At 41.1% G+C, this 26,454-nt stretch overlaps 1 pseudogene; it reads left to right on the top strand.

Annotated features, from left to right (window-relative positions):
• The first annotated feature begins 23,530 nt into the window (after window positions 1-23,530).
• Window positions 23,531-23,868, top strand: LOC118594325 (annotated as a pseudogene).
• Window positions 23,869-26,454: the final 2,586 nt, after the last annotated feature.

The following is a 26,454-nucleotide window of genomic DNA, read 5'->3' as shown; positions in this document are numbered from 1 at the left end:
AACTTTCCTAACAGTGATCTCTGAAGTCTCCAAAAAGATGATGGAGCCCCACAACAATGATTCCACCTGGACTATGGTAATGCCACTAAGCTGATGAACACCACCTAAAGATCAACTTTGGACTACAGACTTCTCAGGACAATTTCAAGGTGACTGGTTGTGATGATTCCGTCTCACAGACTACTCTAGCCAGGACTTCAGGTAAGCCCTGCACTTTCCCGTAACACAGAGACTGGACAGCAAATGACGCAGCCGGCTCTCCCAGGAATCAACAATTACCCCAATTTTTTTCAGGGTCCCCTAAAGATGCCATCACCACCCCCCAGAGAGCAAGAAGTAATTTTAACAACACAATGTGTGGGAGGTCATCTCCCCACCTTTTCAAGGGTACTTATGAGGAGGAGAGAGGAACAAGAAAATATTAGATAGAAAGATAGTGAAGAGGAAAAAGACAGAAACATGGGATAGCTTCAGGAGGATCTGGGTCAATACTCAATGGCCTTTTCCATTTATTCAAAAGGGCTTTTCATAACAATGCCAAGGGACAGGGCAAAGACCTTTCCCTTGGTAGATCAAAGCACATGGCACAGCCAAGTGTAGACCCTTCCAAACATCTGGTAACCATGCCCATGGTGAGATTATACCCTTATGCAGCCCTGCTGGGTAAAGCAAGCTCAGATTCTCAGACCCTCCCTCAGTAAGTTCTCACTAGGAAACCTCTGTGGGTCTCCACAATAATGCCCACATTCCCAAGAGGTGGAGTGAGTGGTTTTGGTCTTTCAGTGGGCTATTTATCATTATTTAGGGGGGTTGGTTACAAGTTGATATTAGTAATGGTCAGTAAAAAGCTGAACAAAGGAGATTAGATTCAAGGATCTTGTTCTAAAAAGAAAAAGGAGGCATGTAGAAATAGGATAAAAAGGTAGATTATTGAATCTACTTTTAGACCAAAAAAGCAACTACTAGTATTAAATATTTTACATAGGCTTAGATTTTTGTATATGGATACAAACTTGAGATTACTTTTGTTATGCTGTATTTATCTTATAGAAATGATAGCATTAAAAGATAGATTATTGAATCTACTTTTAAACCAAAAGAGAAACTACTAGCTTTAAATATTTTACATTGATATAGATTTTTTAAATTGATACAAATTTAAGGTTATTTTAGGTAGAACATACTGTACATATGTTTCTACTCTTGTTCAAGGTATTGTACCTATACAGTTCATTTAACAATGTAATGTAAATTTCTAGTCCTTGAAAAGTATGACTATAAACTATTTAGGATAATAAAGAAATGCAAGTTAGTAGTTAATCATCTATTACAATCAAACTTTTAGTCAGGTTAGGTATGTGTTCAAGGTCAAACAAATTTACTTTAGATAGACAGGTAGTCTTCAGACACTTCAGAGATCTACAGAATATGGCATTTAAGATGATTTAATAACAAAGTTCTTTTTTTTTTTTTCAATGACAATGAGACATGTCTGCTTCTGGCAGCACCAGTCTACTTCAGAGAAGATGATGGACATCAAAGAAACTCCATATGGAGTTTTCTTTCTTTGTGGCAAAAGTTAGCCACTGGGTAGGAAAATGCTCTTGCCTTGACTGCTGACAGTATGCTGTCCAAATTGGACAAGCAGGACACAAAAGAAAGTGACTACAGAACTTTGCCAAGACAAGGTGGGACAATCTTTCAAACTTTCTGCTTCACAGATAAGTCTATCAGATAATCAAGGCCTGTAGGCCAAAGATGGCTGCCCCAATGTTGCAGAGGAACCTTGGGTGACTGTCCATGCAGCCAGCTGTTTCTGTCATTTCTTATTTTTGGAAGTTGTTTGCTGTATGCTTTCTCAGGTCTCTGATGGAGTTGAAGACTAGATAGCTTTAGTTATAGTTTTTGTTGTTACCATACTCAGAAAAGAAACTCACTAAAGAGGTGTAAAGTGTATAAGGTTGAAAGATATAAAACGATAGTTTTGGGTTGGTACTTCAAGTTAGGATAGAAAGTGAATTAGGTACAACACTTTGGACTCATCAAGATAGGATAGATAATGGAGTAACTTCTCTGAATTTGTCAAATGTTAATGGACAAGACATTGTTAATGTATTTATTGCCTTATGTATTTGCATATAGTTATTGTACTTACTGTATATAGTTTTTCTATGTTACTTAAAACCTTCTGTACATGTAACAGTCTTATTAAATAAGAAACACAGAGCCAAATACAGAGTTAAAATCCCAAGAGGTCAGAGCAGTAGCTAAGAGCAAAGACTAAAACCCTTTCTTACCCCTCACTGCCGCTGCCATCCTTCCCCTCCGAAAGAGACCTACTTCCTATGTATCTGTCTTTTTATTGACTTTCTGTTCTGCCTTTTCATTGGTTGTAAACCCAAACACATGACCTCCTTGTCACTGTCTGTCTATACAGACCTCTAGGTCTCTATGGTTGGTATTGAAATTAAAGGTGTGTGTCTCCATGCTGGTGGTGTCCTTGAACACACAGAGCTATATATGCCTGTCATGTGATTGGGATTAAGGGCATGTGCTACCACTGCCAGACTTCTGCTATGGCTTGCTATTAGCTCTGACCCCCATGTAACTTTATTTATTAACATACAAATAAAATCACATTTCAGCACAAATAAAATATCATCATATACCTTCACTTTTTATTTAGACAAAATGGAGAAATGTGTAATATTTTGTTTGTGTTCTAACAAATAAAGCTTGCCTGGAGATCAGAGAGTGGAGCTAGCCACAAGTTAACCATAGAGGGCAGGCAGCAGTGGCTCACAGGTTTGATCCCAGCATTTGGGAGGCTCATCCCTTTGATCCCAGCACTTGGAAGGCTCACCCCTTTAATCCCAGCACAATTGGTAGGTAGAGATCAAAATATAAGGTGGATGGAGACAGGATCTCAGCCCCCCATTCAGCCTGAAGATTCATAGAGTTAAGAAGTCTCTAGTAGCTGTTGCTCTGCTACTCTGATCTTTCAGCTTTTCCCCAATATCTGACTCATTGTTTTTATTAATTAGAGTTGTGCTTCAAGAGGATGCCAGGGGCCAGCCACAGAATAAGAAAGAAAGAAAAGATATGCAGAAAAGACAAAGGTAAAAGCCCAGAGGCATAAAGTAGATGGAATAATTTAAGAAAAGCTAGCTAGTAAAGTGAATAAAAAAATCCTTAATAAAGAAAAGAAAAGCTCAAAATAAGCCAAAATAAGGCCAGGTATTTATAAGTAAGAAGAAGTTTGTGCGTATTTATTTGGGAGCTGGGTGGTAGGCCCCCAAAGAGTCAAAACAAAACAAAACAAAACAACAACAATTCACCAACATTCCCTGTTATCAGCTCTCCTCAGCAGATATTCCACAACTCTGGTATGTCTAACATCTTGGGTTCTCCAAGGCAATCCAAACTTCACCTTTACAGCTTCATGCAGTGCCTCTCTGTTGTTAGATTTTATTTTTTACTCTAGCCCCACAGAGGAACACCAAAAATGTTATTGGTTGTTTTTGCTCTTTGGGGGTCCACCACTCAGCTCCCACATAAATACACAGAGATTTTTTTTTCTTACTTATGAATGCCTAGCCTTAGCTTGGCTTGTTTCTAGCCATCTTTTCTTAAATTATCTCATCTGTCTTTGGCCTCAGGGCTTTTATCTTTCTCTATTCCTGTATACCTTCTCTTTCCTTCTTACTCTGTGTCTGGCTGTGTAGCTGGGTGACTGGTCCCTGAAGTCTTTCTTCTTCCTCTCTTGTTCCTTGATCCTTCTTCTTTCTTCTTCCCAGATTTCTCTTTATATATATTATCTCTGCCTGTCAGCCCCACCTATCCTTTCTTCTGACTCACTATTGGCCATTCAGCTCTTTATTAGACTATCGGGTGTTTTAGACAGGCATAGTAACACAGCTTCAGAGAGTTAAAGAAATGCAACATAAAGAAAAGTAACACAGCTTAAGATAATATTCCACAACACTTCTGTACTAGGCCTCCATTCAGGGACACCACTGACACCTGACTGGCCTCAGCAGCTTTCCTTAGACTCACAGGAAAATTCCATAGCATCTTTCTTCTGTCCTTGACTCTAAAGCCAGAATCATGTGGCCAAAGCTACCAAGGTCTGCTGCTTACTTGCTGTGATCCACACAAATGTGAAGCAGGAATTCAGCTGACTATGGCAAAGCTAAAGGATAAAGCCAAGCCTCAAGGAGTCTTGGTGATATTGGCCTTTGAATATATTAGCTGTGTCCTATAATGCATTTCTTGTGTGCTATTGTAGCTTTCCCATTTGATTCTTTTCCCAAGAACTTCTAACAGTGTGGTTGATCATTCATTGGGCACAATTTCCCCTATATAATTGGTGTATTGGGATAACATCCCCCAACTGTGCTGGCAGTAGTCACACAACCAAGACCCCTAATTTCAGGCCTTTCTGTAATTATCACCATTAGCAAACATCTGGCCAAGGCCATCTCTGGACAAAAGTATTTTATCAGAGATACTGCCCAGACTTTCTAAGGACAGACTGCAGATAGATAAGCATCTAGACTATCTGTTAGTTCCTGAGGAAAGATAAAAATTTACAATGAGACAACTGCCCAGCCCAGGCAAATGTGCTAATTAAGCTTAACTCTCCTTTTTCCAAGTGCTATCCTTAGTTCTAGATCTTCCTTTAACAATTAACTCATAATTAAAGGCTTTTATGTACCAGGTACATCAAGCTGTGATGCAGGTTGTCTAGTTACTTAGCTACACTTCCCCTGCCCTGCCAGGAAACCATGCAGCTTGGACAGATTTCAGTGCCAAATGAAAAAAAGGTAGGTTCATTCTCACTTTTGACTTAGTGACTTATAGAATCCTAACATCTTACTTAACCACTTCTAAGAATATAGTTTGAACACATAAATTCCCTTTTTCAATTTATTAACTGAATTTAGCCCTTAGTTGGTTCTATTCCCCATTAGTTCCCTTTTGGGTTGCAAATGACAGCTGACAATTACTGCTCTTAGTGTAGATCTTATCACCCCTCCTTTTGACCCTGAAAGAATTCAAGTCTGGTGACTTTGCCTTGGCCAGAGTATTGCTGATTGCATTTGAGGGAGATTTGAGATTTGAGGGAGAGTTAAGATGGGGAAGGATTAAGATTGGGGAAGAACTAGATGGGAAAGAAAATGGAAAGAACTAGATGGGAGAACTAAGATGGGATAATTAAGACACAACTTAGAACAGCAGAAAAATGTAGAAAGAATCAGGCAAGAAAGGAGCTAAATATGAGAGCAGAAAATAAGCAGTGTAGAGAGAGAACTGACTTGGAGGAATAAAGTGAATGGACTAAAGAGTTCCGTGTATGTAAATTCATTCAAAATCCCTCAGATTAATGAATTTGCCACTGGTAGCATCTCTTCTGGAACTCTGGGAAGAGACTATAGAGGAGCTGGGCCCCAGTAGTCTTTGATACTTACTGGGGCTGGAGTATGGTCCCCTCTCTCAATTATATCTTCAGCTTTGTGTTTTCCATGGTTTCCTTTGCTGCCTAAGTTTGGCTGTTCTGAATCATGATCTATAGATCAGGTTGGCCTCAAACTCAGAGATCCACCAGCCTTTGCCTTCTAAGTGCTGGGATTAAAGGCATGCACCACTACACCCAGCTCTAAGCTTTTTTAAAATTTTTTCACAAATTGGAAACTTAGCTGGGTAGGATATTACCCTGAGGTCATCACTCCCTTTATTCAATTTCTTACTCTGTTTTTCTCCTTAAACACAAAACTTAGCTCCATTCCACTTCCTGGTGCTTCTTTTCTCCTCATATTTTACATTTTGTAATTTACCCTGCTCAGCTTGCTCCTTTTCATTATAAATCTTCATTAGAGTTACCACTAGTAACCACAGGACAGAGTCTATATAAGGCTGTTTTTGAGATTTCCTCTGCCAAAGGAATTAATCAAAAACTCTTCACATTAGCCTCAGACAGACTCTTCAGACAAGAGCAAAAAGCAGCCACATTCTTCACCAAAATATCACAAGAAGGATATCTAGACAACATACTAAAATCTTCTTCTCTGAAACCACTTGAACCAGCCCCTAACAGATCAAATCTTAGCTCCTAGTAGTATGGCCCATTAAGCAGTACTTAAAGCATTTCACTACTTTTCTAACCCAAAGTACCAAAAACCAATTCCTCCAGACAAAGACATGGTCAGGCCAATCATAGCAATCCCAGTCCCTGGTACCAAGTTTTGTCTTAGTTAGGGCTTCTATTGCTGTGAAGAGACACCGTGACCATAGCAACTCTTGTAAGGAAAACATTTAATTGAGGTGGCAGATTATATAGTTTCAGAGGTTTAGTCCACTATTATCATGGCAGGGAGCGTGGTAGCATGTAGGCAGACATGGTGCTGGAGAATTTTACATCTTGATCCAAAGGCAACAAGAAATGAACTGAGACACCAGGAGTGGCTTGAGCATATGTGGGACCTCAAAGCCCGCCTCCGCAGTGACATATTTCATCCAACAAAGCCACAATTCCTAGTACTGCCACTCCGTTTGGTGGTCATTTTCTTTCAAACCACCATATCTCCTAAATGTAGGATTACTCCCTTTAATGGTACTAGAATGTTTCATCAGTACACACTTTCTTCGTTGTCTTAAAAGAGTTGAGACAATGATGTACCTATACTGGGAGTTTAGCCCATCTCACCCCATTTTCAGTGCATGGCTGTAGAGACATCTCTGGTTAGACTTTGTCAAAGTATAGGATCAGATTATCCAGATGAGTTTGGCCTATTGCAGTTCAACCTCCTATACCAGGATGCTGGCGCCTCACTTCAACTGAGTCTGGAGCCTAGACAGACTGTGATTGTCCCTAGCAGTGATACCCATGGAGACCAATATATGATATCAGTGATATTGGTAACCAGAACTTCCTTCTTGGTTTGTGTTCACTGGAAAGAATCTGAAAGTCAAACACCAAGCCACACCATTTGTGACCCTTTTTGTTGTTGTTATACCAAGTACCTACCATGGACCAACTGTGGTGGCTAATCTTGGTTGTCATTTTTACATACCTGGGAAGAAGGTAGCTCCATTGAACTGCTTCCATTAGACTGTCATGTAGGCATCCCTGTGGGACATTTTCTTGGCTGCTAATTAATGTAGGAGTGCTGTGGGATAATGCCTTTGTACACTGGTTTAATAAAATGCTGATTGGCCAGTAGCCGGGCAGGAAGTATAGGTGGGATAAACGGACAAGAATTCTGGGAAGAGGAAGAGCTGAGTCAGGAGTTGACAGCCAGACACAGAGGAGGCAAGATGACAAGGCAGAACTGAGAAAAGGTACCAAGCCACATGGCTAAACACAGACAAGAATTATGGGTTAAATTAAGTGTTAGAGTTAGTCAGTAATAAACCTGAGCTAATGGCCAAGCAGTATATAATTAATATAAACCTCTGTGTGCTTACTTGGGGGACATGAATGGGAGAGATTTGTCCTGACTGCCAGCCAGTCAGGACACAGGAAAACTTCTGGCAACACAGTAGGACCTACCCCAATGTGGTTTGGTCTGTATAAGAAAAATAGCTAAATATGAGCCATGGAGTAAGCCAGTAATTAGTGTACTTTTGTGGTTTCTGCTTTAAGCTCCTGCCTCAAGTTCCTGGTTTGGGTTGCACCAATGACAGACTATAACCTGTAAGATGAAATAAACCCTTTCCACCCCAAGTAGCTTTTAGGCATGGCATTGGTCACAGCAACGGGAAAGCAAACTAAGGCACTCCTAACTATTAGGTTTGGGAAAATTGAGAAAAGTAAATAGAATTACCACCCTACCTGTTAACACAAAGGGCCATAAGATTGAGGAATCTGTTGAGACAGCTTGGTTGAGATCACCTAGTGAAGAGACTGGAGCTACTGTGAGTCCCTCTGTGGTAGTAAGTGAGCCAGGAGATGCCTAGTGCCCACTGGGGAATACAAATACTTCTATTTTTCACACAACAGTTACAGACCGTAGAGGATGATGTCCAAGGATCTGATATGTACAGCCAAGACTTCTATCAGTAGCCTCTCTCACCAATCTCTTTAGGATGTTTTATACAAGAGTATCTGTTTGACTGGAGCCTTCAGCTCATTCCTGCTTGATGCAGAAAGCCCCATTCCTCTCTCTCCAAACTCCACCCTCTCAGAGAATTTCCAACAAAGAAAAGCCACCGACAAGCTCAGTTCTGTATTTTTGGCAGCTGCGGTGGCTCCTCTCCTGAAGTTGCCAGTAGCCCAAGACCCCTCCCAAAGCAGTCAGTTTTTCACCATACTTGGGCACAAACCCAGCTGTGGAGGCTATCACCCCTCACCTACAGGGTATATAAGCTTCCTGCTTTTGTTTGGCCTTGTGACTTCTCTGGCCCCAATCTCTGGGGCTGGAGGACTCACCCAGGAGTTGCTATGTTTAATATACCTATTCTTTCACTTTTTCAATTGGACTTGATCTGGCCTACCATGTCAGCAGAGAAACCTATTATGGTGATACAGAAAAGCTATAATTATCTACTTGTGCTTAGTAACCAGGAGTTCATGAAATAGGCTTACAATAAACTTTGCTAATGGCTATAATCCACAGTATCATCCACTCAGTGGGCATCACAGATTCCAAGGCATTTTTATGTTTATATTTTTGAGGAAGGGTCTTTCTCTGAATGGCCTGCAAGTGACTATGTGGTCGGGGCTTACCTAAAGCTTCTGATCCTGCAAGTGCCACAATAACCGGTGTGTGTCACCACATATACATGGCTCAAGACAGTTTTAGACTAACAGAGAATAAATGATGGATAAATGACAGATAGATTCTCTCAATATATATGATTGTATATAAAATGATCTCTCAATTAAACTAATTTATGAATTTCTACACACACATATGCATGTAGTTTAATTGAACTATGGTTTATATATCATAAGATTACATTGCATTTGAAGGTAATTTTTTAGTAAATCTAGTAGACTTATGGAATTGTAGACCTGTTATTGTATTCTAATATTGGAATTTTTCATCTCTTCCAAAAGTAATCTAGCACCCGTTTGTGGTCATTCTTCATTCCCACATGTAGATCCAAACAACTCTCTACTTTCTGTCTGTATAGATTTGTCTGATCCAGACATGTCACATGAGTAAATCATACATAATGCATGGATTTTTGAAGTTGCTTTCTCTCATTTAGGATAATGTGTTCTAATTTTCAAGGTTTGTCTGTGTTCTGGGATCATATATTTTGATTACTTGTTATGACCAAATAACATACTAGTCTGTGGATATGCCTTGTTATGTTTATTTATCTGCTAATAAATACTGGGATTGTTTTCTTACAAAGACTATGAGTGCTTTCATATGGAGACTGATTTGACTCTGCATATGCAACTGTGTTCCTAGCCTTAGGATTGACCTGACTAGGATGACAGGAAATGAAGAAATGATAGACGACATATACAGAAAAGCTGGAACCAGATGAGCCATGTGCTCTGATGGAATTGTACCAACAGCAACCCGGAAACTCAGCACATTTATGATATAAGCACAAATGAGGGCATAGTATGGTGTCAGAACACGGTCCAGGAATAGAGTCGGAGTGAGGAAATTCTGTGCGCCTGTGAAAACACTCCAAGAAAACAAGACAAGAATCTTGAGACCTCAGTTTCTTCAAAAACATGTAATTATTCTTGGGATGTGTTTATGTGTTCCTTTCAGGTGTATTGGATAGAAGTGAGTTTACTTCAAATTATTCATTATTACTTGCTGTTGTTATTCAATTAAATGTTTGATGCCTTTACGGAAAAACATGCTTTTGCTACTAGTGGCTTGTCCTGATTGTATACAGCATGAACTCATGAGCACTTCACTATGTGGCCTTTCTTAACCCTAAGAATATAAATTGCCAGAGGCTCTGGATAATGTTGGCTATTGCGTGAGACTTTAATCTGCCTCGTGTTTTGGCTCCGCTCTCCCAGGTCCCACCACCACTAGCGCAGTGACATTATGGTATTGTGTGGGCTTTTGGTATTTTTGTTTCGTTGCTGTTGTTAGTTTGTTTTAGTTTTCATTTTTTGATTTTTGAGTTTTTGTCTCTCTCTTTTTTTTTTTTTTAAGAGAGAATCAGAGAAAGAAACAGCACTAAGTTGAAGTTGGGTGAGATGGGAGGAGTTTGGGAAGGGAAGGAATATGATCAAAATATATTGTATGAAAACAAACTTCAATTAAATATTCCCATATATTGCTCAACATGCCTCCAGCCAAAAGCTAGCTGCCACTTCTGGCTCTCAGCCAGGGAGTAGTGCTCAGTCCTAAAGTCAAGGGGAAAAGGGGTGTGGTGGGCTCAAGGACAATTTCAAGACAAAATCTGTACTGCACATTTGTGTTGAGCTTACTAACATTGCCATTGAATAGGATTCTTCTAAATAATTACCAAAAAATTTAAATGTGGTCTGATTATGTAATATTAATAATGCTAAAATAAACTTGAATAAAATTTCTTCTGTAATAAATAATGGAGTAGTGATTTACGTTTGCATTTTATTTTAACTTATTAAATTTTATATGTATGAATTTTAGGCTTCCTGTATGTATGTATGTGTACTGCATGCATACCTGGTGCTCAGGGAGGTCAGAAGAGGACCACAGATCCCCTGGACTGGAGTGACAGCCATGTCAGCCGCCATATGGATGCTGGAAATTGAACATGGATCTTTGCGAGAGTAACAAGTTCCAGCTCCAGCCTCTATGTCTGCATTTTTTTTAAATGATCATTTTCAGTTTACAGAATCATACTCCTCTTTATGTGCTGATTCATTGAGTAGTGAACAATCTTTGCCTCCTGCTCCCCTCTAGCTCCAGATCCTTGAGTAGTGGCAGCCTAGAACCCGAGTCACCAAGAAGACTGGCCTTCTAGTTTTCTTTGAGCAAGATAGTTTATTATCAGCTTTCTATTTGCCTAGGACACATCATGTGATACAGAATCAGAGAAACACTGGAACCCTTCAGGTTCTCCTGTATAGAAACATAAGCAGTTACACTGCATCTGTAAATTCCAGGTAGGATAGGTCACAAATGGAAACTTCCTTTGGGGGATCCTCAGGCTACACCATTGACGACTTGTGCCCTACTCCTGACTCTGTAGTGAAGGTGTGTTCTCGGGTATTTTCTTCTCCCTGAGCCTTCCTCATAATCCAGTCACTTATTCATTCATTTATTTCCTGCTCCACCTTCTTTTGTCTCGTTATGGCATGAGTAAGGCAAAGGAATTATATAAAAGTGTTGGAAACTGAGCACTTACTCTTGGCGCTTGAGTTTACAATTTTTTATTTCTTTTGAGACAGGCTGTCATGATGCTATGTAGCCCTGACTGGCCTGCAACCTGCTCTGTAGATCAGTTGGCCTTGAACTCAGAGATCCATCTGCCTCTGCTTCCCTAGTGCTGGGATTAAAGGTGTACACCACCATCTAACAACTTCTCTACACTCTATTCAATAGCCCTCTACTCTCAAAGTCAACCTCTAATGCTCTCTTGTGGTATATTTGGCCCTTCAATGGTCAATGTACAACTAAGAAAAGATATCCCAAACCTCAAACTGACCCGAATTCAGTGTATACAAGCCTTGATTTCCCCACAGCATGAACAACTTTCTAGCATTAAGTTCTTAAAATAAAAGTTTGATGTCTAAACGATCCAAATTGATGTCTAAATACCCTGAATGTTTTTCTTTAAGGAAGTAAAGTACTTACTACATTGGGATGAGAACAGAATCCATAATTAAGTTTTTTAAAGCACACAGCTTTGACATTTTACCCTACCTTTGATTACAGTTAAAGGCTTGCACTCCATCACCCCGGCAGATGCAAGAAGAAACAGATTTGATTTTGTTTCTTTCTATTTTATGATGACTAATTATTAGAACTCACAAAATCATCTAAATTGCTATGTATCCTATTGCATGTTTCCCACTTATCAAAAGGCAAGCCATGTTCATTGGGGCAAAGAATAGAGACTTAAGAATCCTGGGCAATTATCTGTCGCTATCACTAACTTACTGCTTAATAGTTGACTATGCGATAAGAAACCGGATTTCAGTCTGTCCTTCTGGAGAGCAGACAAGGTGCTGGGATTCTCCTCCCAATCTGGCATCTTCAGTCGTGAGTCCAAGTCAAAAACACAAATCCTAGCTGTAAGGTGTTCAATAGGGAGATCATATGTGATGGGTAGCATTGTTGTGCTGCGTAGTCTGTGTCAACTTGACACAAGTTAAGTCATCTGAGAGGAGGGAATGTCAATTCAGAAAAGGCTGTAGGCATTTTCTTAATTACTGATTGATAGGAGAGGGCCCAGCCCATCGTGGGTAGGGCCATCCCTGGGCTGGTGGTCTGGGTTCTATAAGAAAGAACCATGAGGAGCAACCCACCAGTAAGCAGGACTTATCCATGGCCTCTGCATCAGCTCCTGCCTCCAGGACCCTGCTCTGTGTGAGTTCCTGTTCTGACTTCCTTTGATGATGAACCATGGTGTGGAAGTGTAAACCGAATGAACCCTTTCCTCCCCCTTTGCTTTTTGGTCATGGTGTTTTATCCCAGCAACAGAAACCTTGACTATGACAATTATCCTTCTCAAGAGTGTACAAATTCAGGGAATAGAAGTCTTGCTTATCCCGAAGCATAGGACTTCTTCAGGTAAATCTTTCGTTAGTCATTATTAACTAAAATGCTTCTGAGCATAATCTTTGAAGCAGTCATGCATCCTACTGTTAAAGAAAGTAGAAGCAGCCAGGCGATGGTGGCACACACCTTTAATCCCAGCACTCAGGAGGCAGAGCCAGGCCGATCTCTGTGAGTTCGAGGCCTGTATGGTCTATAGAGTGAATTCCAGGACAGGCACCAAAACCACACAGAGAAACCCTGTCTTGAAACAAACAAACAAACAACCCCCCCAAAACAAACAAACAAACAAAAACCAGAAAGCAGAAGTGGTAAGCTGTATACAGATACTTTACAAAGTATAGTTATGTTTGAAAGTGCTATGCTGTGTGTGCCTTAAAAATGGGAAAGAATTACATTCTAGTCTCTCTCTCTCTCTCTCTCTCTCTCTCTCTCTCTCTCTCTATTTATTTATTTATTTATTTATTTATTTAGTGGTTTTTGGAGGCAAGGTTTCTTTGTGTAACAGCCCTGGCTGTCCTGGAACTTGCTTTGTAGACCAGGCTGGCCTCGAACTCACAAAGATCTTCCTGCCTCTGCCTTTAACCGGGAGGAAAGGCATGCGCCACCACACCCAGCATCTTTTATTCTTTCTTAAATATCTCAAGTACCTACTAGAAAACAGATACTTGACTAAATATTAAAGATCTATCAGGGAACTATCCATTGCCAAGGGGGCTGCTCCAGACTAGTTAACACCAATATGTCCACTTACCATGGAGAGTGATATATGTTTGGGTGTGTGTGAGGGGGGGGAAGGGAGGGTAGACAAGTGCTAATGAAGTAAGAAGTAGGGCAGGAGGGATGGCTCATTGGATAGGAGCACAGACTGCTCTTCTAGAGGACTAGAGTTTGTCCCAGCACCCATATCTGAATGCATCTCCAGCTCCAGCTCCAGGGCATCCAAGGCCATCTTCTGCCTCCCACCGACACCTGTACACACATCACACACACACACACACACACACACACACACACACACACACACACACACAGAGTCTTAAAAAGCAACAACAACAAAAACCAAACAGAAAAGAAACAATAGGTTAAATGATACCTAAGGAAAAAATCATGTGAGGAAAGGGTAAAGCAGTGAACTGCACTCCAGGCAAAGCATGCAGCATCCCACAAAGACACAAAGACAGCACCAGGGGACCCTAGTAGAATCAGGGAGTTTCAAATAGTTCACTGAAGCCAGCATAGACTACGGCAAAGGAAGAAAAAAATGAGCTTATGCAGGCAGAGGCAATAGAAGTCTCATAACTTGGCTAAAGTAGGAAGAAGAAGATTATGGAAAGAAAGGACCAGAGCAAAGCCTGGGGATGCAGCAGGACAGGAGGCAGTCTGTCCTAGACATTGCCATTACTGGTCCATGATGGATTCTTGAATACAAGGTGGGCTTCGCAGAGCTGTGCTCAAGATACTTGTCTTAAGCAACAATGCTAACACGATGCCAATTCATTTCATACTTCTAATCAATCTTAAGTGTCTTATCACCTGCATGTTACACGTGTGTGTATACAATTTATAAGTTAACAGGATCCAGGACTCTGGGTTGATGGGCAAAAGAAAGCTGGACCTATATGAAGACTTGAACCAAGAAGATTATTGTAAGTCATCCCGTGGCCCATTAGATCTCTATTTCTGCTTTCTCAAACTAGACTACAACAGCCCCAGTCACAGACCTGCATAGGAGAGAAGCCTGAAGATATGCTGAATGAAGGCAGAAATAGAATGTGATGTTTAACTCTCCAATGGGAATGAAATTGACCAGGACCCACACGGACAGGATAGAATAAAGGGTTGACCGCACTATGGAAGTAGATGATGACTCATTTGAGGAAAGGTAAGGAGAAAACAAGACAGCTATGATGTCTATTTAAAATACATTTATCATAACACTTGGGAGGCAAAGGCAGGCAGATCTCTGTGAGTTCGAGACCAGCCTGGTCTACATAGTGGGTTCTAGGACAGTCAGGGCTATGTAGAGAGAACCAGTCTCAAAAAAAAAACCAAAACAAATATACATAATGTTGGGCAGTGTTCACCCTTTTAAGAAGTGAATTGGACTCTAACAAGAGAAGCAGGAAATAAATTATTATGATGATATTGAGTAATGTTTAGAGTCTACTATATGCCATGAAGTTATTTAACTGGCTAATGGGGCATTCCTGGCACCCCTACTGCCTGTTGACATCACTATCCCTCTGGGGTCCCCAGCACTAGGTACTACCTGGGAAAAAGTTCTGCTCTGTCTTTGAGCATTAGTCAATGCCCGGAGTAGACACTCTCACTTGGCAGCAGAGAGACCTATGTCTATTGTGTCTGATCCTGCCTTTAAGTTAGATGCTAGGGGAACTCCTGTGCACATACAACCTAAAGAACACTAGCTTATTGTATGGACAAAGATGAGAATCACAATTGACGACACAGGACTAGAGAGTAATGTCATGAAATGATTGACATAAATGACAGAAGCGAACTGAGCAAAGTCCCCACCCCCACCGCCTCCCTCCCCTTGTCAAGAGGTCACCAATCAAGGTTATCCATGAAGACACAGCACAGCATGCCTGACAGGGCACAAAAAGAGATCTATGCCCTCTTACAAGCATCTGGAAAAACTAATCCATGTATTGGACATGTATTTTTCCTAAAAGACTTAACTCATGCCTAAGATTGTGCCTGGGTCAGAACTCAAATGTAATTAAAACATTATTGGTGGTGCTCTAATTAGTATATTCAGATCCACGAAAAGAGTACTGGAAAGAGATAGAGCAAATTAGTTTTCATGTTTTGTCTTTGAGACGGCCTCGATATGCAACACTGACTAGCCTGGGAACTTTTTAATAAACTAGGCTGCTGGCCTCCAGATTTTAGTGACCATCCTGCCTCTGCTTCTTATAAGGTCAGATTATAGGAATATGCCACCTTGCCCAGTTTATTAAGTGATAAAAAAATTACTTCTTTTGAAATCTATTTTCTTCAAGTGTTCTTAATTGCCACGATTAGTATAGGCTATAAAGACAGGCTACGTTTTTAAAATGTTTTCTGCCACAATGAATAAAACTAGACAAGAAGGCAAACCATGGTTCATTTCTGATGGTTTCCCCAAGTCTTTCTTCCCAGCAGTGGTTCTCTCTCAACAATCTTCTTCCTATGCTTTATTCTGATGACCCTAGCTCATATCAGTGTCTACTGCTTACTAGAATATCTCCCTCTTGGAACTGGGGAGATGGCTCATTTGGTAAAGTGTCTGCCACACAGCATGAGAACGTATGTTCAGATCCTCAGGACCCATGTGAGTGGCTGGGTAGCACACATCTGTAATGCAGTGCTGGGGGTAGGGTGAAGTAGGCAGTTTCCATAAGTTCATCGACCATCCAGCTTAGCCAATCATTAACCTCCAGATTCAGTGTAAGACTTGTCCAAAAAAAGTGTAATCAGTGAAGACAACCTCTGGGCTCACATACACTGAAACACATGTATATACATATTACTGCATATGAGATACACACATACACACACACACACACACACACACACACACACACACACACACACCTACACACATAGAAAAAGAAAATTCCCCATCCTGGGCTTCTCAAAATGCTTGTGAGCACAAGTTCTGTGGTTCTTCAAAGCTAGCCTAGGTGTAACCATCCATGAAGACTTCCCTAAAAGTCAGATCACTGCTATTGCACATCTCTGGATCTGTGTGCCTCTTAAGTTTTTGGCTAGGCATCAGTAGTACCTGTAGTCACGGTAGTATCAGTAGTGATACTGTATGGTGAGCTCCTGAAGGCCTCTTGGTATTTTGAAAACATCTCATAATAATACGCATCAATGAGTGGTAGCTTAGTGGATGACAGACAATTTGTCCTGGAGTTTGGGCAGATCCTAATGGGAATGCAAGAGCCTGTAAGCTCTCCTTTTTTCTCACCAGTTCTATAGTACCTCTTTACATCTGCTGAGGATAGCAAGACAGTGGGTGTCAATAGCTCTGAGAGGTTAAAAAGAAAAAAAACTAAAAAAAAAAATACTTGCATTTCCCTTTTTAAAGTTTCTTTTTAAAGGCTTATTTATGTGTCTGTGTGCATGGGTATGTCCATGTCTATGTGTACAGGTGTCTGTATGCACCTGGGGACAGGTGTCTGCCTAGCTGGAGCATATTGGCTCCCCTAAGTTGGAGTTTCAAGTGGCTATGTGAGCCCCCAAATGTGGGTACTGTGACCAAACTCTGGTCCTCTGCCGGAGCACTAGTACTGTGTTCTCAATCACTAAGACATCTCTCCTGGCCCTTGGATATTTCCTTTTTTAAACTAAAGTGTTTGTTTGTTTATTTTTTATTTATTTAGTTATTTATTTATCTTATTATGTATTATGTTATGTGGTCCACTACATTTCCATTTGGAACTGATACATTGAAGTCATAAGTTGTTTTTCACACAAGCACACACACACACACACACACACACACACACACACACACATACACACACACACACACACACAGGCACACACATACACTCATGCTCTCCTACCTTGGGAATGTTACTTCTTAGGTTCTAGAGAAGCAGTTTGTTCTAAAGTAGGAAGAAATGAGCTTGTATTGAGGTATTTCTAAGGCCCCTTCCAAGGCTTGCCTTCTACAATTCTAAACTGATGCCGAAGCCACGTTTTGCTTTCAGAGGGCTCTGATGCTGTGGCCCAAGCGTTATAGTATCAAAGTACCAGAATTATTAACAATGCTTAGCAAGTTACAACAGAGTTCAGTGTGGGTCTGTCTCCTTTCTCACACCATTACTCTCCTACAGTGTTAGGTAGTCATTTCTTTCTAGGAAGCTTTAAACCAACGTTTCCTCTAGGAGATGCTGACCTTCTCAAGTGAAGACAGGCCTTATGCAGACACAGCTGTTTCCAATTAATCAGTCTTGGGGGCCAGTCCATGACCAGGCATGATTCAGCCAGCCCAGCTTCTAAAGGAGCTCCTCCTTGTGACTAGCAATCATTAGTTACGTTTTCTCATGCAGCAGTTGAACATTTAGAAAAGTTCTTCTTTCTTCCAAATGTGTGTCTCCAGCTCCAGTTAAACAACCAACTTTTAATACATTCAATAAAAAGCATATGAAAAATCTGTTTGGTTTATAGCTATATTATAAACTGCATAGGGTACACACCATCAAACCTACCGTCCATGTAACCATGGATGCCTAACATTCATTTACAACATTATAAATGATAGTTTTGACATATCTATGTAGTATTCCTATCAACGGTCGTTGAGTTGACTTTATAATGTGCTGCAGTTGAAAAATATCAAGAGAGGGCTTGAGAGTTGGCTCAGCAGTTAACACCCTGTTCTGCTTTTTGCAGAAATCCAGAGTTGGTTCCCAGAACCCGTATCAGGGGGTTCACAATGGCTCCAGCTCCAGGGGAATCTGATACCCTTGTCTTCTGTAGGTATCCACACTCATGTCTGCATAACCCCATACATAATTATGTTTTTTAATCCTTTATAAAAGGAGAATCACTAATACTCTTAACCCCCCCCCTTTTAATAAAATAGTCAATAATGCTGCGTCTGTTAACTAGAAATGTTGCACAGATGTCATTTGGTTATTTTTTTTATTTTTATTTTTTTTACCATGGGTGACCACTTGCATTCTCATATATTATCTTAGCTGACTAAGGAAACAAAATCTTCTTTTCCTTTTTCTGTAAAGCCATCTATATCCCACCAAACATACTCTCACACCCCCAGGACCCATGGTATTGTTCTAATACTTTACATTTTCATTTTTAAATGTTGTTATATTTACAGTTTTCTTTACTTTATTCTTCTATGAACGTCAGTCCTAGACAGACTGAATCAGAATCTTAGGCACACATGTGCAGTTGGTCCTTCATATCCACAGTCAATCAATTATAGATGGAATTTTAAAAAGCATGAGTCCTTAACATTTTCAAACTTTTTCCATTGCTATTCTCTAGACAGTATAGTATAATAACTATTTACATAGCATTTACATGCACTAGGTATTATGAGTAATTTAGAGATTTAAAGTACACAGGAGGATATAGGTAGCTTATGCAAATATCATGCCATTATAGGTAAGGGTCTTGAGCATTCATATTGTTTGCTATCTGTGAGAAATTTTGGAACTAATCTCCTATGTTTATACTTAGAGGGTACTAAAACTTTTATAAAAAGCCTTGTGGATCCTACATGAAGCAAGACCATCTGTTGTGGAATAATCTTTTTGTACACTCTAAAGATATGTCACTCTTAATAAAAAGTTGAATGGCTAATAGCTAGGCAGCATTTTTAGGCACACTAGGAAGAAGAAGAGCAGAGTTGCAGGGAGTCACCAGCCAGATGCAGAGGAAGCAGGACATGTACAAGATGAGGTAGCAAGCCATAAGCCATGTGGCAGCACATAAATGAATAGAAATAGGTTAATTTAAGTTTTAAGAGCCAGTTAGTAACAAGCCTAAGCTGTCTGCTGAGCTTTCATAATTAATAAGAAGTCTCTGTGCCTTTTGTTTGGGAGCTGGCAGGCAGGACAGAGAGAGACTCGCTACAGCCATTTGTGCTAAAGGAATACTATGCTCGAGTCACATTTTCCCCATGAAACAAGGAACAGAGTGATGAAGAAGCAGAAGCAATGGGTTATAGAACAGAAATCCCAGTGCCAGGGGTGGGTGGGATATTTCCTTGTAAGTTGTTGGTCAGGGAGATCACAGAAGCCCTCGAAACATTACAGGTTTTGCCATTCCTCTTGGTTCCCCATAGGACCTAAATAGTAAGACCACATTTCTGAAGACACCATATACCTAGGAAGTATGATACAGAAAACCCAGGCTGAAACTGAGATGGAAGCTCCCTCCTTACCGGCTAGCTCTCATGGGGTGCTGTGAAGACTGTTGGGGGAGAAGCATCATCAGTGGTCCTGCCCAGATGTGAGCCTTATGACCCATGAGGCCATCTTGCCAAGCAAGCTATGCCCATCTGTGTGACATTGGCACTAAGGTGAGGTGCATAGTGGTTTTCTGACTGGATTTCAGACCCACTCCACAGTGAGAATTCATTCTTGGTATCGTAAATCTGATCCAAAACCCATGGTGGGGGAGAACCTAGGCTTTAGCAAGGATCAGAATGCTGTTTAAATAAGTGGATGTAGTATTGGGCTACCTTCTGAATATTTGTTTGCACAAATCCTTTGCTCAGTTTTAATCAGAGAAGCCTCTATTTTCAGTGAGCAGTGGAGAGTGCAGAAATTCATTGCTGTACAAGGTGCTAGGTAATAGGTAGGTGAGTATCCATCTCCTAAACAAGACTTCTGTATCATTCCCTCAAAGGCTCGGGGAGCATTGCAGGGGAGGGAGGAAGAAACAATACAAGAGCTAGAACTGTAATCCTGGAGTGCCAGAAGCTGCAGGTGCCTGTGCTGAGTCTACACAAGAACAGGCCTATCAACCATCAGGTCTGCATGTGAAGGAGTAAGGGGCCCTAAAGCTCCTCACTGCCGAACTGTTTGCTACTGATAGATCCAGGTGCAGGGAAATAATTGTCTTACACTTCAAACCCACCAGTTACCCCACCAGGCTCTAATGAACAATTCTTTCTTCTTCTTCTTCTTCTTCTTCTTCTTCTTCTTCTTCTTCTTCTTCTTCTTCTTCTTCTTCTTCTTCTTCTTCTTCTTCTTCTTCTCCTCCTCCTCCTCCTCCTCCTCCTCCTCCTCCTCCTCCTCCTCCTCCTCCTCGTCTTCTTTCTTCTTTGTTTTGTTTTTCAAGACAGGATTTCTCTACATAGCCCTGGCTGTCCTGGAACTCACACTGTAGACCAGGCTGGCCTTAAACTCAAGATCTACCTGCCTCTGCCTCCCTGGTGCTGGTATTAAAGGCATGTACCACCACTGCCTGGCTTTCCAATAGACACTTCTAATCCAGTGGTCACATAGATGACCATGGTTAAACTAAATGGTCACAAAACAAAATTAAAAGTCATAAAAGATACAAATAGGGAAAAGGTAGGGTTTATAGGGATGGTAAGATATAAGAGAGAATGTCTAGGACAGAGTAATCAGAATACATTATATAAAGATGCATGAGATTGCCAAATAACAATATTAATGCATCAATACAAGTTAATTTTTTAAAAATACCCAGGTATTGTGGTATGTGCCTTTAATCCTAGCTTTCAGGAGGCAGGCCCAAGTTGATCTCTGTGACTCTAAGGCCAGCCTGGTTGACACACTGAGTTCCAGGGCGGCCAGGACTATATAGTAAGATCCTGGCTTTTAAAAAACATAGTGATAAAAATAAAAATTAAATTAAAAAGAGGAATCTAGCCTTATATGTATGGTATCATATGCCTGTAATCCCAATAGTTAAGAAGCTAAGCGGTAGCGGGGAAGTGGTGGGGGTAGTGGTGCACACCTTTAATCCCAGCACTTGGGAGGCAGAGCCAGGCGGATCTCTGTGATCTCTACAGAGTGAGATCCAGGACAGGTACCAAAACAACACAGAGAAACTCTGTCTCAAAAACAAACAAACAAACAAACAAACAAACAACAAACAAACAAACAAATAAATAAAAAGCTAAGTGGAGAATAGAGATTGTGAATTCAAAGATATCTTGAGCTATTTTTTAGTTAGCCTTGTCTAAAAACCAAACCAAACAAACAAACAAGAAAGAGTACCAACACAAACCTAGCTGTCTGCCTGTGCTAACATTCCAGCCCTGCCACTTAATTTTTGACCTTTGGCAACTCGCTTAAGCACTATGAACTTGATAGTGCAGATATAATAGTTCCTGTCGCATAGGCTTGTTGTGAGCATGCGTAAGCACTAGGAGTGCCTAGCAGTTAGTATGTGTCTTAGTTAGGGTCTCTATTCTGTGAAGAGACACTATGACCACAGCAACTCTTATAACTTGGGGTGGCTTACACTTTCAGAGGTTCAGTCCACTATCATCATGGTGGGACATGGCGGCATGCAGGCAGACGTGGTGCTAAGAAGGAGCTGAGAGTTCTACATCTTGATCCTCGGGCCACAGGAAATGAACTGTCTTTCACACTGGGTATGGCTTGAAAAAAGGAGACTTCAAAGCCCACCCTCACAGTGACACATTTCCTCTAACAAGGCCACACCTACTCCAACAAAGCCACACCTCCTAATAGTGCCACTCACTGTGGAGGCCATTTTCTTTAGTATGTTCTAGGTATAAACTACCACACTGTGGGTGATGTCATTCCATGGGCTGTGATCCTGGATTGAAAGAGGAGAAAGCAAGTCCAACACCTGCCTTCATGTCTTTCTGCTCTGGCTGCCAAGACAGACTGCACCTTGAAACTGTGAGCCAACGCACACCCTTCCTCCTTTAAGTTGCCTCTGTCAGGTACTTTTTAAGAGCAGTGAGAAAGGTAACTAATACATCAACGTGAGTGTACAGATTAGATGTAAGCAAGCTCTCAGTGAAGGTGAGAGGAAAATTTGAATTTATTTTCACTTTCTTCATGACTCGCATATGTTTTGCTTCACAAACTGCTTTTTTTTTTTTTTTTTACATACTGTACTTTGTTGAAATATCATGGAGTAAAAATAACAAATTTAATCTTTAAGCAAAAGTTGGCATTCATTTGGGCAATCGTACATTTACATAGGTGGCGATGATAATCTTACCTGTACCATCTGTACATATCTTCACAGGATGACTTTGCTAATATTCTTCTGAAGGAGTGGAATTTACTGATCTTTTAGAATTTGGACTGGTGTTGTTTGGACCAATAGAGGAAGACGGCAGAAGCAACGTGGTGTACTTCTGATCTTAGGTAGGGAGGAATATTGTGGCCTCTGCTCCTAGCCTCTCTTACATACAGAACTCAACCACCACATGGAAAAGCCTGGGCTAGCTTACCAGATAGCAGAGATATATTATTTTACTGGCACAAGGAATTGGCCACAAACTGACCTACTGCCTGCAGCTGTCTGAATACACCAAGGCCAGTTCCTCAGAGTGGCTATGCAACTGATCCCAGCTCAAATTATTAACCAAGAAATAGTGGGGCAATAATTATGTTACACCACTCAGTTTTACACTGGTTTTTTACACAGAAAAATACTAATTGATGTATCCAGTGCATACCATTGAAGGCCCCTTTTCCTTCAGTTTGGTGAATTTGTCCTGGTCATTAGCAAGCTTCCTGGAATTTTGGGGGATGGGGGTTCAAGACAGGGTTTCTCTGTGTAATTTTGGTGCCTGTCCTGGATCTTGCTCTGTAGACCAGGCTGGCCTTGAACTCACAGAGATCTGCCTGGCTCTGCCTCCTAGAGTACGGGGATTAAAGGCGTACGCCACCACCGCCCAGCTTCCTGGACTTTTAAAAGAGAATCTGAAATGAAAAGGGTCATTATAAGGCTTTGGATGCAAACTCAACCACAGAAAAAGTATAGAAGACTGGAGTTTTCACAGAAGCCATTTTGGCTATTTTTGTAAGAGTGATACTACTTTATGTATGCTTTAGACTTACAAAGAACATGCTTTTTAATGTGATTCATAATAATTTCTACATTTATTGTCCACTTTATATTTTACCAAGTACTTTCAAACACAAGGTCACATACAGTTTGGAATTAAAAATCATTAGAACTGGTCATTACTGCCAGAAAATGTCCCACAGAGCTGAGCAGCCAAGATGTGTGACTTCACCACAGGACTATACCACAGGATTCAAGGAGGCCAGTCAGACAGAACAAGTAAAGGCCTGTACCTGTACCCCAAATGTGGGGATGTGATGAAGGCCCTGGGCCAGAACTTTACCAACACTGAGGTGCTCAAGGTCTGGGGAACCCCAAGAGTGATTAGACGAATGTGGGGGTGCTAGACTTTGATCACTTCCTACCCATGCTACAGACTGTGGCCAAGAGGAAGTCATGAGTATTCTGTTGAAGGCCTTCGTGTATTTGAGAAGGAAAGGGCAATACCATCACGGGTGCTGAAATCCACCATGTCCTTGTCACATTGAGTGAGAAAATGGCAGAGGAAGAAGTAGAGATGCTGGTGGCAGGGCATGAGGACAGTAATGATTGTATCAATTGTGAAGAGCTTGTTGGGATGGTGCTGAATGGCTGAGGACATTTCCATATTCCGAACCTGTGACTTGCTCTGTGTGAGATTTCTGTCACCCCAGAGGCTTCCTAGGCTCCTTACTCATCTGGTCTCTTTTGGATGATGTTTGTATTCACCAGATAAATTTGCTCTCTTTGCCCTAAAATAAACAAATAAATAAATGAATAAACAAACAAACATTGTTAGAGCTCAGCTCTCAGATCAGATGGTTCCCAAGTTGCCATCACAGATCTTAGGGCCATTACCCCAACTGTCTGTGTTATCTCTTTTTAAATTGAGATTTCATTTGAAGAATGTGTGAGATGGTAACCATGCAACTCAAACTATCCATTCACAGAAACTATAATAGTACAGGAACTAATGCAGCAACCTGCCTTCCACACACATATGAAAGCAGGTTCTGTACTTAATTGCTATCTCTTAACACCCACCACAGTCTCTACTTCCTTCTGGTTGGGGAACCTTGGTTTGGGATCAGTCAGCCTGCCAATGCCCTAACACCAGCCTATGAAGTCTAACCAAGATGTTCAACCTTGACAATGATGTCTGGGAACTTATAACTCTGTTAAAGCTTAAGCTACAGGTAGATTATAAACTATATATATATATATATAGTTGCCCACTTGTTGCCATGGTCACCATAAACGGATTCCTAGTTAATTTTAGAGAGTGAAATGGTCTATGTTTTGATATTCTTATATAAATCTTTATGCACTAGTATTAAAAAAGCATTGGCTTCCTTCCATCAGTAACTCACAGAAGAGAGACAAGTTTGTCCTTGTAACTCCAGAGGGATAGAAATAAACTCAAAAGCTGGAGGTAGCTGAAGGCAGAGGAGAGCTTAAGTAAAAAATAGTATCAATAGTCTAATCATTATACAACTGGTAGCTGCGTTTGGGGTTGAGAGACCTTGCTGCTTTTGCAGAGGATCCAGCTTTTGTGCCTTGTACCTACACAGCTGCCTATGACTCTGACTCCTGGAGATAGGGCATGCACTTCTAGACTCTGACAGAATGCACGTACACACACACACACACACACACACACACACACACACACACACACACACTAAATAACCGAAATACATCTTTTAAAAATGGTATAGACTGGATTCCTGACTAGTTAGGGCCTTAGGAAGTTTTCAAAAGTTTATGTTTGAACTCAGATATCATTTTTACTGACCCAAACCAAAAAAAAAAAAGAAAAGAAAAGAAAAGGGAGTCCTCTCTCAACAGCAACATTCAGAACTCCTCATTCAGGGTTCTAGAGCGCACAAAGCAGTTTGCCCTTTTAGCCTGGCGCCTATAACTCCTCAGTCCTTCATCTGTGCAAACACCTTACCAGAAGTAATAGTCCAACCTGCAAAGGTCTTGGCTGTTTTTGTGAGAATGCTCTCCATACTGAGGGAACAGACTCTAATCCAAGGAATAAACAAACCGGGTGGTTCATGCCTGATTCAGTTCACACAGAAGCTCGATGTAATGGGCGGAGCAGAAAAAACAAGTACATTAAGTAACATTTCCCTACTCCCTTGAGTTTCTGTCAGGCATGGGGCTCGGAGTTTTACCAAAAGGGCTCGGAGTTTTACCAAAAGTATTTCTTTCTTCCTCAAGACAATTAGGTAAACATCAGGATCCACCCTATGTACCTTCCACACAGGTAAAGTGAAGTTTGTAGGTTACCGGATACCCCATTTCTGAAGGGGTGACCTGGCTCAAAGTCTGCCCTTGTACTCCAGCACTCACAAAGGAGAGCTTAGGCTGCAGGATGTATTTCTTTACTAAAGTTTAAAAGAATGCTGACTTAGTGTTCTCAAGCTACTTAATTTGTATCATCTGGGCAACACCTCCCCATCCCCCTCCTCCTCAGGGAGTCCCGGAGGAAAAAAGCTGTTCTGATTTCCAAAGCTCACCCGCCTGGCCAGATGCACGTCTCTGCTCAGCACCCGGGTTACAGGAATTTAGACTACTTAGTTTCTTAGACCCCATTTCTAGCTCGAAAAATTTGCATGGGCTCCGTCAAAGGAAGCACTCATTACCTGAGAGATGCGTGTTAAGGGATTTCTTTCAATGGCAGAGAATCCCTATCTCCTTGGGTTTTATTTTAAGTTCGTTCTGTTCTGTTCATGTGCATTTTTTTTGGTATGATTAGAAGGTGTTAGAATTGGGGGGGGGCTTTATTCTTGGGGTGTTTTGGCATAAGCAAGAACTGCTGTGAGAGCTTCCCCCCTACACAGGAGCGTCATAGACACCTCTCAGAGGGTGTGAGCAGAGTCCCCCTCAGGCTTTGCTGAGAAGACAGCAGCCTGCCACGTGGGGCTGGAGGTGATAAGGGAGGTAATGGGAGCTAGCTGGAAAGAGCACAGTTTTAGGCATCATGAGATTCCATTCCAGAGCAGACCCAAAGTTATGGTGTGGGGTGTGGTCCTCTTGGCCCACTCGGACACAGGCTGTTGGGCTGACAGCAGATGTCTTAGGATCATGTAACATCGTTCTTTGGGTGGGAGTCTTCAGTCCTTTGGAACTAGATGTGAAGCCATCTCTTCAGTGCATCCTCCGTTCCTCATCCATCCTCTTGGACTATGTGTGA

This window comes from Onychomys torridus, chromosome 12, assembly GCF_903995425.1.
Source record: "Onychomys torridus chromosome 12, mOncTor1.1, whole genome shotgun sequence".
Lineage (NCBI taxonomy): Eukaryota > Metazoa > Chordata > Mammalia > Rodentia > Cricetidae > Onychomys > Onychomys torridus.
This window is presented reverse-complemented; position numbering and strand designations above follow the sequence as displayed.